At 41.9% G+C, this 12,170-nt stretch overlaps 1 protein-coding gene across 2 annotated transcripts in view; it reads left to right on the top strand.

Moving 5' to 3' along the window:
• The window catches only part of LOC105427207 (uncharacterized), a 122,805-nt gene that overhangs the window by 27,349 nt on the left and 83,286 nt on the right, over positions 1 to 12,170 (top strand). The window lies entirely within an intron of this gene.

The raw sequence follows: 12,170 nt of genomic DNA, 5'->3' as shown, positions 1-12,170 counted from the left end.
GAATCCAACGACGTTGGAGAAACGTTTCGAAAAGCCGTCCATCTCTGGGCGTGATATCAAGTCGGGGGCTGTTAGGAGAGCATAAAAAGCCGCGTTGCATCCGGTCGCGTCTCCTCTATGCCAGAAGTCGTAAAATTCAGCGTTATGCGATTCGGGGCCTGTGTTTTGTCCCCCTTTCGAGATTATGATTATCCCAGCAGTGGCGGCAGCCACCGTGGCTAATATCACGCAATAAGCACGCCGGAGCCCAAGAAAGCAACGGTCTATCTTTCTCTTTTCCTCTTTCTCGTTCCCTTGCTCTCTTTCCAGCTCTGTCTCTGCCTTTGGCTTTGTCCATCTTCGTTTCTCAGCGCCTTCTCCTTCTTCTGTTTTCTACCTCCGGTATATAATATGTGCCACCAAACCTGATGGTGTAAACGGCCATCCAGTGGAAACACGTGGATGGTCCAAGACAGAAGAAGAGGAGGCCATCAAACGAACCGCGTAGCCCTGCGAGGGCATTCTAACTTTCCTGAAGCGACTCCATCTTCACGGTCTATCGTGCGTTTGAGAACATAGAGTCGCGGTAGTTGACTAGGTGTTGCGTTGCTAATGGTGGCGGAATGCCTTGGGTTGTTCATGTCACAGTAGGTATAAAAAAAATTTCACGACAGCGAAAGAACTTCCTTTCTTGTATTTATTATACCTCTCTCGTTTTTTAAGTAAGAAATTTCGTCTTTATTGGAATTGAAAGTGAGCCATGACACAGAATATTCTTATAAATGCTTTTTGAGAAACTTCTGTTTCGGCGGGTAGTCGACGTGATTGAGATTTTCGGGGGTTGCCGAATCAACAGGTTCCTGTTATGAGAGTGTAAAGCGTTTTGAATCTAACCCCTCGAGGGGTATGAATCCTTGGGAGCGAATCTTGATGTAGGAGAAAAAAAAGGGCGAATCTTGTCCGTGGGGGGTCGTGTCAGGCGGTTGTTCTCCCGATCGGTGAAATTGCGCGCATGTGTTACACGCGCGTATGTATTAAACGTTGCGGGGGTAGTCCGCCGACCCCACGCTGTACGGGGGTGGCTGACAGCCGATTAGGGCAAGACGGGAGAGAAGCCGAGGGCCCCCATGGAAAACTTAAAATAACATCGCTCGATCATCCGGGTGTCTTCGTAGACAGCCGACGACGCCGTGCTTCGCCATTCAAACGCTTACCATCCCATCACCTTCCGTTGCTTCCTGATTTACCCTAATCTTCGCCAGTGAATGTTTTGTGTCGCGAATTAAATCGCCTTCAATTACAATGAATCGTATATTTATATGTTTTCGACACACGTATAATAATAATGGATCTTTCATTAAAATAGTATATTATGTAAAAGGGAACTCCTCAGCTGGATCAATATTTTAAAACATGAATTATTAATAAATTTAAATGAATTCTATTATTTATTTTAATTATATATTTGCAGAACATTAGTACACTTATAAACAATGTTATGAATGCTTCATAATTCAAATATTTTATTTAATTTTTTTATATGTTTACAGGATACAATTTGCTTTTTTAGTTTATATATGCGTGCGTGTGTGTGTGTGTGTGTGTGTGTGTGTGTGTGTGTGTGTGTGTGTGTGTGTGTGTGTAGTAGTAGTAGTAGTAGTAGTAGTAGTAGTAGTAGTTGTAGTAGATTATTAAAGTTAAGTTTGTTGAAATAATATAAGATGGAAATTTATGTAAGAAAGTGATATCGTTAATTTTTAAGTTGCTTTAACGTTAGCCAGGAAAATTTACGAAACGGTCAGAAGTTGAGCACCTCTTCGATGCTCATTACAGAACGTCCCGCCCCCGGCGGCGGATAATCAGGGTGTATGGGGGAGTGAGGGGGACGGGGGCGGTGGGTGACCTCGCCCGGGGCCTTTACTCTCCTCTTCTTCGCTCTACCACTTTCCGTCTCTTTATTCTGTTCTTCCTACCTGACGGTATATGCCTTTTTCTCTCCTTCCTCCTTTCTATTTTCTTGTCTCTTTTTCTCTCAGCGGTATCTTGAGTCCTTTCCTCTCAACGCTTTCGTCTACCGTCTACCTGCGAAGGTGACGGAGTAGCAGTTCAGCTTTACGAATTGCGATCTCGCCGGTACTTTGCATTCGGTGTATATTGTTACGATCTTATTTTCTGGCATTCCTCTTCAAAATTAGAAATAGCTTTATCTATATCCACATCTTATGACAATGCTTGAACTTTTTATCTGATATTTTGCAAAATAAATAACGAGAGAGAATTACATAATTTTCTTTTGACAATAATATAGGCATGTTAAGTATAATTATTTTTAATATAACTATTTTTTTAATATAATATTAGATAATTGTTTGAAACTTCCATTTATATTGTATACTCCACTTGCTTTCAAATTATAAATATCAAAATTGATTGTCATGGAGTAATTTTACAAGTATGATATTTCTATCGTAATTGTGGTACTGAGCGCCTCGATATTCCTAAGAGGATTAATCAATGGTCCAAGAGAGAAAGAGAGCCACCGGCTATTTGGCTGCGAATAATAATGATTATGGGCAGGTACTCTCCGCGAGCAGGAAATGGCGTTGGTGAATGTCGGTAGAAGGTGAAAGGCAATGTTTTTTGATTCGTCAATTCGTCTGCGAGACGACAGTGAATACAGTTGTTTTTCTTTTTCGTGGTTCATTATCTATGCAGAATCCAGTGAAGAGGGTGCGGAACAGATGGGAAAGAAGGGAAGGAAGGAGAAAGGTCCGGGGTCAGAATTCACGAAGAAATTGAGAGTTTCGGGACATGCCGCTGAATAATTGGAATCCCAACGAGGAACTTGGTACTATATGCGGATTCTCAACCTGTGGATCCATTATTATTTCCAAAAAGAATTTGGCGGCGTGATTAACGTTTTATAACGACGTATGATACTTTCGACACTGATTTTTGACTTTTTTTATAAATTGATATCAAACATAAAATCTCTCTGAGCTCGATGTAATTTACAAAGAGAAGCACGAAGAGGCACAAGCGGATTCTTTACGCAAGGGAATTTGCTACGATTCTCGTAAACGCGATCAAAGAAATTTCTTCCGCGAACAGTAATTCCACGCACAGGGCACCAGTAGAGCCGCTCGTCTCCGGTCTTCGGTCTTCTCAAAAACTGTATGCACGTTTCTCGAGCGTTTCTGAGAAATTTTATATAACCAACCGTCGTTGCCTATTCACAGTACTCGTTCCTTCAGGCCGTCCAGTACGCGATATACACTCTTTTCGCCGTTACGTATCGGAATGTGACGGTACTACGATGATCACTCGATCGCCCGTTTATCCCGTTACGTGATTCTTTCTTTCCTTTGCGAACACATCAGCCACTAGCCTGTCTCAAACTCGTTCGATGGGTGTGCAAGAAAACGTTAATGCCACTCGTCTTAGAGGCCCCTCACGCGTCCTTTTGCCCTCTCTAAAATGGTCAAGAAGGCTCAACGAGTCGGGGAAGTAACCTGTGGTCGAGTTCTGTTTAGGTTCGATTGACGGGATTTGCAAACGCAAATTACTGATCTTGATGACTGGCGAAACGAAGACAGCTCAATAAACGCGGCGTATTTTATTATAAAAGAGAATTAAGAAATCAAATCCGACTGAATCACGTTTTACATGTTTTACATACGCGAAGATGTGTAAAGTTGAAGACTGCATGGTACGTACTTGAGAGAGTGAAAAACGGCCTCGCTCATAATTTCCGTAATTATCCCCTCTTATCTGTGTAAATTTGCATACGCGACCGCAACCAGGCACGCAGCACGTTATTTAATCTCTCAGATAGCAACGGAGGAATGCGAGAATTTCCGGAATCAGTTAACGAATGAATATGAGAAACGGCATCCTCGTTCGTTTTATCCGACCCATCTCTGGGGCGAACGAGTGTCCATTCACCTTCGTCACCTCATGTCAGAAAATGCATCGTGACTTCGTGGGTCGCATCCGACACCTGCAGACGATGTTGGGTCTGCCGTTACTTTGCCACGAAAACGGTGGCGCCATTCAGGCAATCCTCTGTCCCTATTAGAGTCCAGACGTCCCTTCTGAAAAAAAGGCGGAAAGGACAAGAGGAAGATTATTTGATGCATGTACGATAGATCTCACAGTCTATAATAATTGTTCTATTCAAATTCTTAGACTGCTGTAATTTCCTGGAAACAAGCTTGAGAAAGTACAGGAATATATATTCGCACTAGTTATTTTTCCGCTTCCCGCGAGAAAGAAAGCGGGGAAAAGGAAGAGAGAGAGAGAGAGAGAGAGAGAGAGAGAGAGAGAGAGAGAAACGAATAGAGGAAAGACGCTTTTCTTCCTTCGATTATCGCTGGAACGGCATCTCGTTTTATTCATTTTGTCCGTGAACTAGCGTGCAGTTCGATAGAAAAAGCTTTATCGCACAAAATTGATTGCGGGTGGGAGTGAGGGTAAAATTTTAGTTCGCACGATCGATTCAGAATTGTACGACATTACGTACATATCTTCCTCGAGTGTATGAGAAAATTGGAGCTTCGACTTGAACCTTGCGATGTGCCTGGAGTGCTAATATTTAATTTAGATAATAGTTTTCTTAACACAGATTACCACAGGGTCGAAGGACTTATCGCCTTCGTCATCTTTCCGGTTATTAGCAATCTTATTGACTAATAAAATAGCGCTTTAGAAAAAAAAGAATGAATACCGGATGAATCTAATTTTTTTGCCTCAAGTCGATTTAGTGCGTGACTATGTCGAAGAATTCTTGATTCATTATTTTTCGTTTGATTCTTGATCGCGTTCGACGTGGTTGCATCGCCGCGTCTCGCCGCTCTGAAGGTATGCCGCGTTTCAGATTCATGAATGAACTATGCGGCGAGCGAACGACGGCCCGACGGAAGCACTATTATTTAGCATAGCCACTTTTTCGGGTCGTCGTCGTCGTCCCTCGCGGCGGCGGCGGCGGCGGCGACGTTATCTCTTTGTATCGTGGCGAGCCGCGAGCGATGACGCTGCAAAGGCGGGTGCGTTCCGACTCCTAGTGGATCTGGAGCAGGTTCGTTTCTTCTCGAAGCTCCTCCAACGTAACTAATGGACGCCACTTCGCCTCGCTAGGACACTTTATTATCGTAATTCGACTTCTATTAGCACGGCGGCTGAAATTGTTCGCCGTGTCGACGGGACTTCGCGCGCCGAGTACTTTGGAACTGCGTCCACTGTATAAACTCACACACGCTACGACTTATGCATTACGTTATTTGCGTAGTCATGAGCATATGTAGAAATTTCTCTCCTGCAGGGATATATTCGAATTATGTACCCTTTCATCATCTTACGTTTTATATTTTTAGAGTAATTTTGCATTTTGTATTCGACATCTTGTACATTTTTACGGCATTTGGAGAACAGTGCAGACAGGTTGGAAAAAGAGCAACAAAAGAAACACCGCTGCCTATAGCTCTTGTGCGGCGAGTCTAATCGCGGCCCGATAAAAGGTAAAGTCGCATAAGCGAGCGTCGTAGCTGCCCAGAAGCAATCAAGCGAACAATGACACCGACACTGGAGGCAACTTCACGCGCCGAGTGGCAACGCGGTGGACATTGTGCGTAGGATTAGCTTCCGGTCCGGGCCGTAGCCTCTCTCTTTGTGGGACCAGGTGGACCTAGCCGCGAGTTCCGTCGAGACGCGAAAGGTGAGGGAATCGAAAAGAGAGCCCGCGCGAGTCGCTGTACCGCGACGCGAAGGTCGTTACAGACCACTCAATGGTGGTGGACTCGTTGCATCGGAAAGTCTCGCGGCGTTCGCGCCCGCTGTGTTTTGCCGCGTTATTGCGCCGGATGACCGTATTTACGACTTGCTGGAAGTACCGTAAAAAAGCGAACGCGGCTCGGTGGCGGCGGGCCTCCTCTCACGTGAGAACACTCGTAAGGCCCGCACCCGTGGATGGGCTCTCCTTTCTCCTGTCTCTCCTTTCCTATCCGCACCCCTCGTCCGCGCTCTCGCATCCCTCCGCTCGATCGTCTTCTTTTTATGTGATCGTCACACCCTGACGCCTTATTAAATTCGCTACAAAAAATCCGTCGCACTAAGAAAGGGTCCTTAACTGATTTCCCCGGCGAACTTCTACGCGACCTCCTTCTTCGCCACTTCTTATCTCACGCTCTCTTGCATCCCTTTCACATGTTTCTTCTATCCGATATTTTCTTCGTTCTTCTCTCGACGCTTTTTATAATCATAGGCTACAGAAAATGATGCATCTACAATTAATCGCAAATAATTCACTCCCGATTAATCGATTCCTTTCAAAATATGCAAATGTTAAAAATATTTGAGCGCAATTTAATTTAAAATTGGCGCAGGCGTGCAGAAAAATTGGTTCGAGGAGGCGTTATTTCGCCAACGTGATGAGTGATATTCACTCTGAGCGATGCTTGCCGCGCTGTACTATTCGCACTTAGTGAGATGGAGTTTATGAACATAAATTACGACGCGAGCGGAGCTTTAAAGTGCTCGGTCGACGCGGCATCGGTCGCCGCCGCCGATGCCGCGGCATCGCCGGCGTGTTGCGGTTTTTGGGCGATCCGATCCCGAACCGCAGAACGGGTCGATTACCGGGTTCGGTCATCCGGCAAACGACTATTAATGATATTTCATGTCGGATCTGCATGCTCCGATCTCGGCAAAGGGAGCCGACCGTGCCCGAACTTTCTGTGCATTACCGGCGAAATTTTTACGCGTGTTCCGCGTGTCCGTATGGAATAGCGATCGGAAAGAGGATGGAGGTTCCCGACAATTCGAGGCCCACGTCTCAATATAATGCGATAATAACGCAATAGAGGATTGAACCGAGATACCGCGGCATCTCTTTCCGTGTGTGCTCTCTTCCTTCTGCCGGCATTCTCTTCTTCCGCAGAAGGATATCGCTCCACCTCCGCGCGGAGGTGCGGACCATTTATCGGCCTGTCGGCTATTTATTGAAGCAGAGATTCTCAATGTTACTTGAGGTTCCTTATATTAATACATTTAAATCATAAATCACGTTTACATAACAATTATATTAATTTTTTAAGAAAAAAAATGCTAATTTTTTATTTTTTTCTGATATTGTAGATATTTATTTTAATGTAGGACAAAAAATTACCTGAAATTAAAGGTACTCTTTATACAATACCTTTCCATACAATTTTGTTTTATTAAACAATAATATAATAATATTGATAATCAGTTACACGCATGCACAAATTATCATATTCTGTGTTATATTGGATTGTAATTAGACGATTTAATAATTTGTTGTGCATTACGAACTTATATTATCGACTAGAAAGGTTCATTCATTTTCAATCGCGAAACGGAAGGATACTCGCACTTAGGTGAAATAACGTGCAATATACAACGAAACTTTTCCGCATGTTGGCGGTTTCTCACGGTGCCAGAGCGCGCGCACGGGCTTCAGTGTTTTTCTCCTAGCGTTTACTTGGACGATTCCTTTTACTTGCTTGCTGCTTAATTCGAATACCGGTACTCCGGTGACCGCGCAATAAAGCTGCGCGGCAACGAGGTGGGTGGATTGCGTAATGCAGTTTTAAATAATGATTGGATGCGATTCTCTTCGGCAGGCGTGTGCGCCATACCGAAACGCAGGACCAGAACCCGGCAGGATTAAAAATCGGCTCCGGCTTTAACGGCGGATCGCACGAACGCGAAGGCAGATACACAAATCAGGCCGTAAAGCCGATCAATTAAACGGCAGGCCGCCGATCTGCTGCGCATTATAACCGGTAATTATCTGTAATTAAATATTGGCCGCCTGACCGGCCCGACCGAACATTTCGAGGGGTGTGTTCGTCGGATCCTTACTCGTACTCATCTTCTTCGTCCTGTTGCCTACCTCGCCTCCCTTGCTCGATCCCTTTCTTTCTTTCTTTATCCCGCTCCCTCGCGATATATCCTCGCTCCTCGTTCTTTCTTTTCTACAAAGGAACACTGCGTCGCAACGCAAATCAGGTTCCGGGTGAGAAAAATCGAAATGTTCTTTTTTTATATTACAATGTAAAAATATTTTTCAATCAATTAGCATGTCTTCTTTTCACAAAAAAGAAATTACATTTTTAATGTATGAATATATTTTTATTTATATTAACTGATATTAAATATTTCTGAACTTTGAAGAAAACATCACATTGTTGAATTTATGTTAACTATCAGAAATGAGCAACAAAAGAATTTCCAAACAATCGTCTTTAACATGGTTTTAACAATTATTCCGTAAAACATAAGTATTTTTAATTGCATATCTGATTCTAACGGATCGCTTAAAGACGATATATCAAATCCTGAGAATTGTATATTGTTATAATGTATCTATGTCAATTATATTTGATCCGCTCTTCTTTTACGAGAATAATTTGTGGTTTCTGTTTCGTGCGCGGATAGTCACAGCGATATATAAATAAAAGATGGCCTTCACACAAGGAAACCGTGCTCTGGCGCCGGAAAGCAAGTGATGCTCGCGTTTCCTTAATTGCGAGACTTCTACGAACTTGTTAAAATTACGGCGACGCTTCTCGTCAGCGGAGGAAACATAATGATAGTGCCGAATGGCGTGTCTGAAATTTATGTGGACGCAAGAAGGTGGGTGGTTGCAGCCACCGGTAGGTAGGTAAACCAACGTTCGTTCGTTTCTCGAGGGGACTTCTGCATCCAGACACGAAACTTCGTTCATTGATTTATTTCCCGACGCTCTACCGAATAGAAAATTGTTTAGCCTCTAATTAAAGGACGCGGGAAAAGCGCCGACAAATGATATATGAGACATTTTTCTTTTTGCGAAACGATTGTCCTTTATTAATTGGATGTAAGGAAAATCCGTAAATTACAAAGCGCGCATCTTCGATATTAATAACGTTAATTATGCTCGCTTTCATCAGCAGGCAAGATATTGTATCCTGGAGGGGGAGATAACTGACGCATCTTGTCGGCGTTGGCATTCCATTTCGGAGCCAAACGAAGTCTCCGTTTAGGCATCGCATGACGTTCGTCTATTTATCAAGCAGTATCATCATTCGCCTTTCTCTACCGCGATGCCGCCCCCTACGGCGATTTAATCTAATTTGTATCGCCCTTTGTTAATCGCGGCCGCGTCGTTAATTCGTTCGGGCCCGCAAACCGGAGCCCATCGCCGCCCAAATAAACTACCGTACGTCCACGCTCCATCCGGAGTCGTCATAATAAACGTAAAGGGGACAAAAGAGACACGTATCGCTTTTTTTCTCTCCAAAGAAGCCGGGAACGCGCGGCGTGGTCCGCAAGGGTAATGTTACCGGAGGATAACATTGAGCAAGGATCGAAAAGAGAGAGAATCATCAGATGGATGATCCTTAAGCTGTTAAAATTATTAAAGTATTTCTTATAAATATTTTATTTCTATATCATTTTTATTTTTATCTAAGAGAAAATTAGAGAAAATATTGAGAAAAGATTAATTTACTCTTTTTTTATTTATTTATTTATCACTATAATCTAAATTTTGCTGCTGGTTATATACTGAAAGCTAGCACGATAGAAGGGTTGCAGATTTTGAAGCACATATTAAGCAGGATTATTTATTGGCTCGGCGTGCGAGCCCTTGATTTGATTTAACAAACAGAGTACGGTAACAAATTGATAAGCGGTTGTGGTCGGCAAAGATCAGAGGCTCAGTGCTGGTAAGAGAAAGGGGGCGAAGGGGGTTGTATTTCATGAAGGTTCGGGTCATGGCCGAATGAACGTATACCGCGGATATAGCGTGTCTTTATCCGTCTCTTTCTCCTTCTTTCTTCCCCTCCCTTTAAACTTCGTGAGAGGACGCCATTAGCATAGGGGGACCCCCCACGGCGAGTGCAGGACCCGCTGGGCCCTCCACCGGTACACATTATATAGGTGAGGCCTGATATATAAACCGACTTCATTGATTTATGAATCGAACGATTCCTTTAATTATAATACGATATTTATTCAGATGAGCCGCACGGCCGCTCGGAGTCACGCTGCTATATGATAATACGCGCTTTCTGCTATAGTTGCTAGGTTCTTACCTCCCACCATTGACCGATTTTTCCTGCAACGTTTGTCTCGAATTCTCTCTTCTCTGTGAAGACAATCTCTATCTTTTCTTTGCTCTATACCATCGATAGCGCGATAACTCTATAGCAGCTGTATTAGCGAAAATCAGAACATGCTAAGAGTGCGGTTAGAGCTGCGATATAATGCTGGGAAGTCGAAAATAGTATAAATATAATAAGAAATATTCTTGTTTAAAATCTCAATTATTAATAGAATATTAATAAAAAAATCAACTGATATGAAAAACAAAATGACAATATTTCATTTTTATTAAAATATTGGTGTTAAACTCTAATAATCTTTGAAGTCTTAACAAAGATTGTACGTACAAAGTGTACTTTGCAATTCTGAATAAGATACATATTTTAGATTGTGTGTGTTTGTATATTTGTGACTACAATGGGTTCATTCCCATTGTATATCGGGTCACGATTAAGTCTATGCTGATTTCTAGAGTCCACATAATACTCGGCAGAAATAATACTGTCCTTTTGCCATATGCATCATGCGTACGAAGAAACATTTTTTTAGATTATACATATATATATGTACACACATATATTTTGATTGGTTGGTGCCAGGAAACAAAAGCGAAAACTCGAAACGGCGAACAGTGTGATGCGGCGATTAGCGATCTGAAGAAATAAAGGATAGAAGGAGAACGGAGGGGCGAAGATGGTAGCGAGCGAGGATGAATCCGAATCGTGTTCCCACACGTGGAGGCCGGGCGCACGATCGGTTCAACTCGGTAAAACACGTGTAGATAATTACCGACATGCAGTATGAGCTCGTGATATTAATCACGATTAAGCCGATTCCGAAGCGTCCTGGTGCACGCCACACGCTATATGGATTCAGTTTTGCGAAGCTCCCTTCGTCCCTCCTCCCCCGCGATTTCTTGTTCTTCACCCACGCAGAGTCGATCGTTACTCTTTTCTCTTGCGCGTTATTTCATTGCTTTAACATATGTACATATAAAAATTTCTATGTACATATAAAGATTTCTATACAAGTTTATATAAACAATGGTAAAATAATATATATGTTAATATTATAGCTGTGTAAATATCGTTTCTTCAAGTTGTAGTAGTTTATTAAAAAATTTGCTTGCACTTTATCAAGGAATACACTTAGGCCTACTCAAACTTTTACTTGCAAACGGAATTGTATGATTGATCATGTTACGACCATGTGACTTCTAATTTGTCAGTTATAATTAATACATTTGAGCAATCGGAATTGATTGTAACTAATAACATCAATCAAACGAGGCATTCCTAAGTAATATATTTTCCTCTCTCTATCGTCATTGAACGAGATAGAGAAAAAACAATGGATAATAGATACTACAACTCCGTTCAATCAACTATCATCATACAGGATATGTTGATATAAGGTGTACGTTATATTGATATAGATCTATCAGAATTGTTTAACGGTATAAGAGGTTTCTCTCATTAAACTTGAACAAATGTTTGAATTAAATCATCAAAACGTTTCAACTTTTATTCTAAAATATTGCTTGTAAAATTTTTCCATTATTTGAATGGTATGATTAGATATCATTACCGATTATATCATTTCTGAGAAAAGCTCATGGTATTTTGAAAATTATCTTTCTGCCTTTTCATCATATTTCTTCCTATAATTTATCCTTTCACATTCTATCTTAACATTTAAAATTTGCATTGTCATACTTTTCATATCTTTTTTTCTAGCCATTTTTTTGTTCCTCCACACGGACCTCATACACGGACGCGTGCATATGAAGTTTACACTTGATATAAATCAAACGCAGTGCCGCATATTCTCTCCGTAGCTAAAGGATCGATCAGGCATTCCGACCTGCGATATAATTCTCAGAAGATGACAATGGCAAATGATTTAATCATAGTCACCAAAATTAGTAGGTCATCACGATCTATGCTTTTGTTTTCCTCTATATAACATTAAGTTTTATTCTTAAATAATACAATTCTGACATATTTTACGTGTTATATTCTCCGAAATATTCTCTTCAAAATTTCTAAAAATTTGCTATTTTATATTCTTCCTTCTTTCCTGTT

Source organism: Pogonomyrmex barbatus, unplaced genomic scaffold, assembly GCF_055798465.1.
Source record: "Pogonomyrmex barbatus isolate J1 unplaced genomic scaffold, ASM5579846v1 scaffold5, whole genome shotgun sequence".
In the NCBI taxonomy this organism is placed as follows: Eukaryota; Metazoa; Arthropoda; class Insecta; order Hymenoptera; family Formicidae; genus Pogonomyrmex; species Pogonomyrmex barbatus.
The sequence above is the reverse complement of the archived record's forward strand: the minus strand, read 5'-3'. Positions and strand labels throughout refer to the sequence as shown.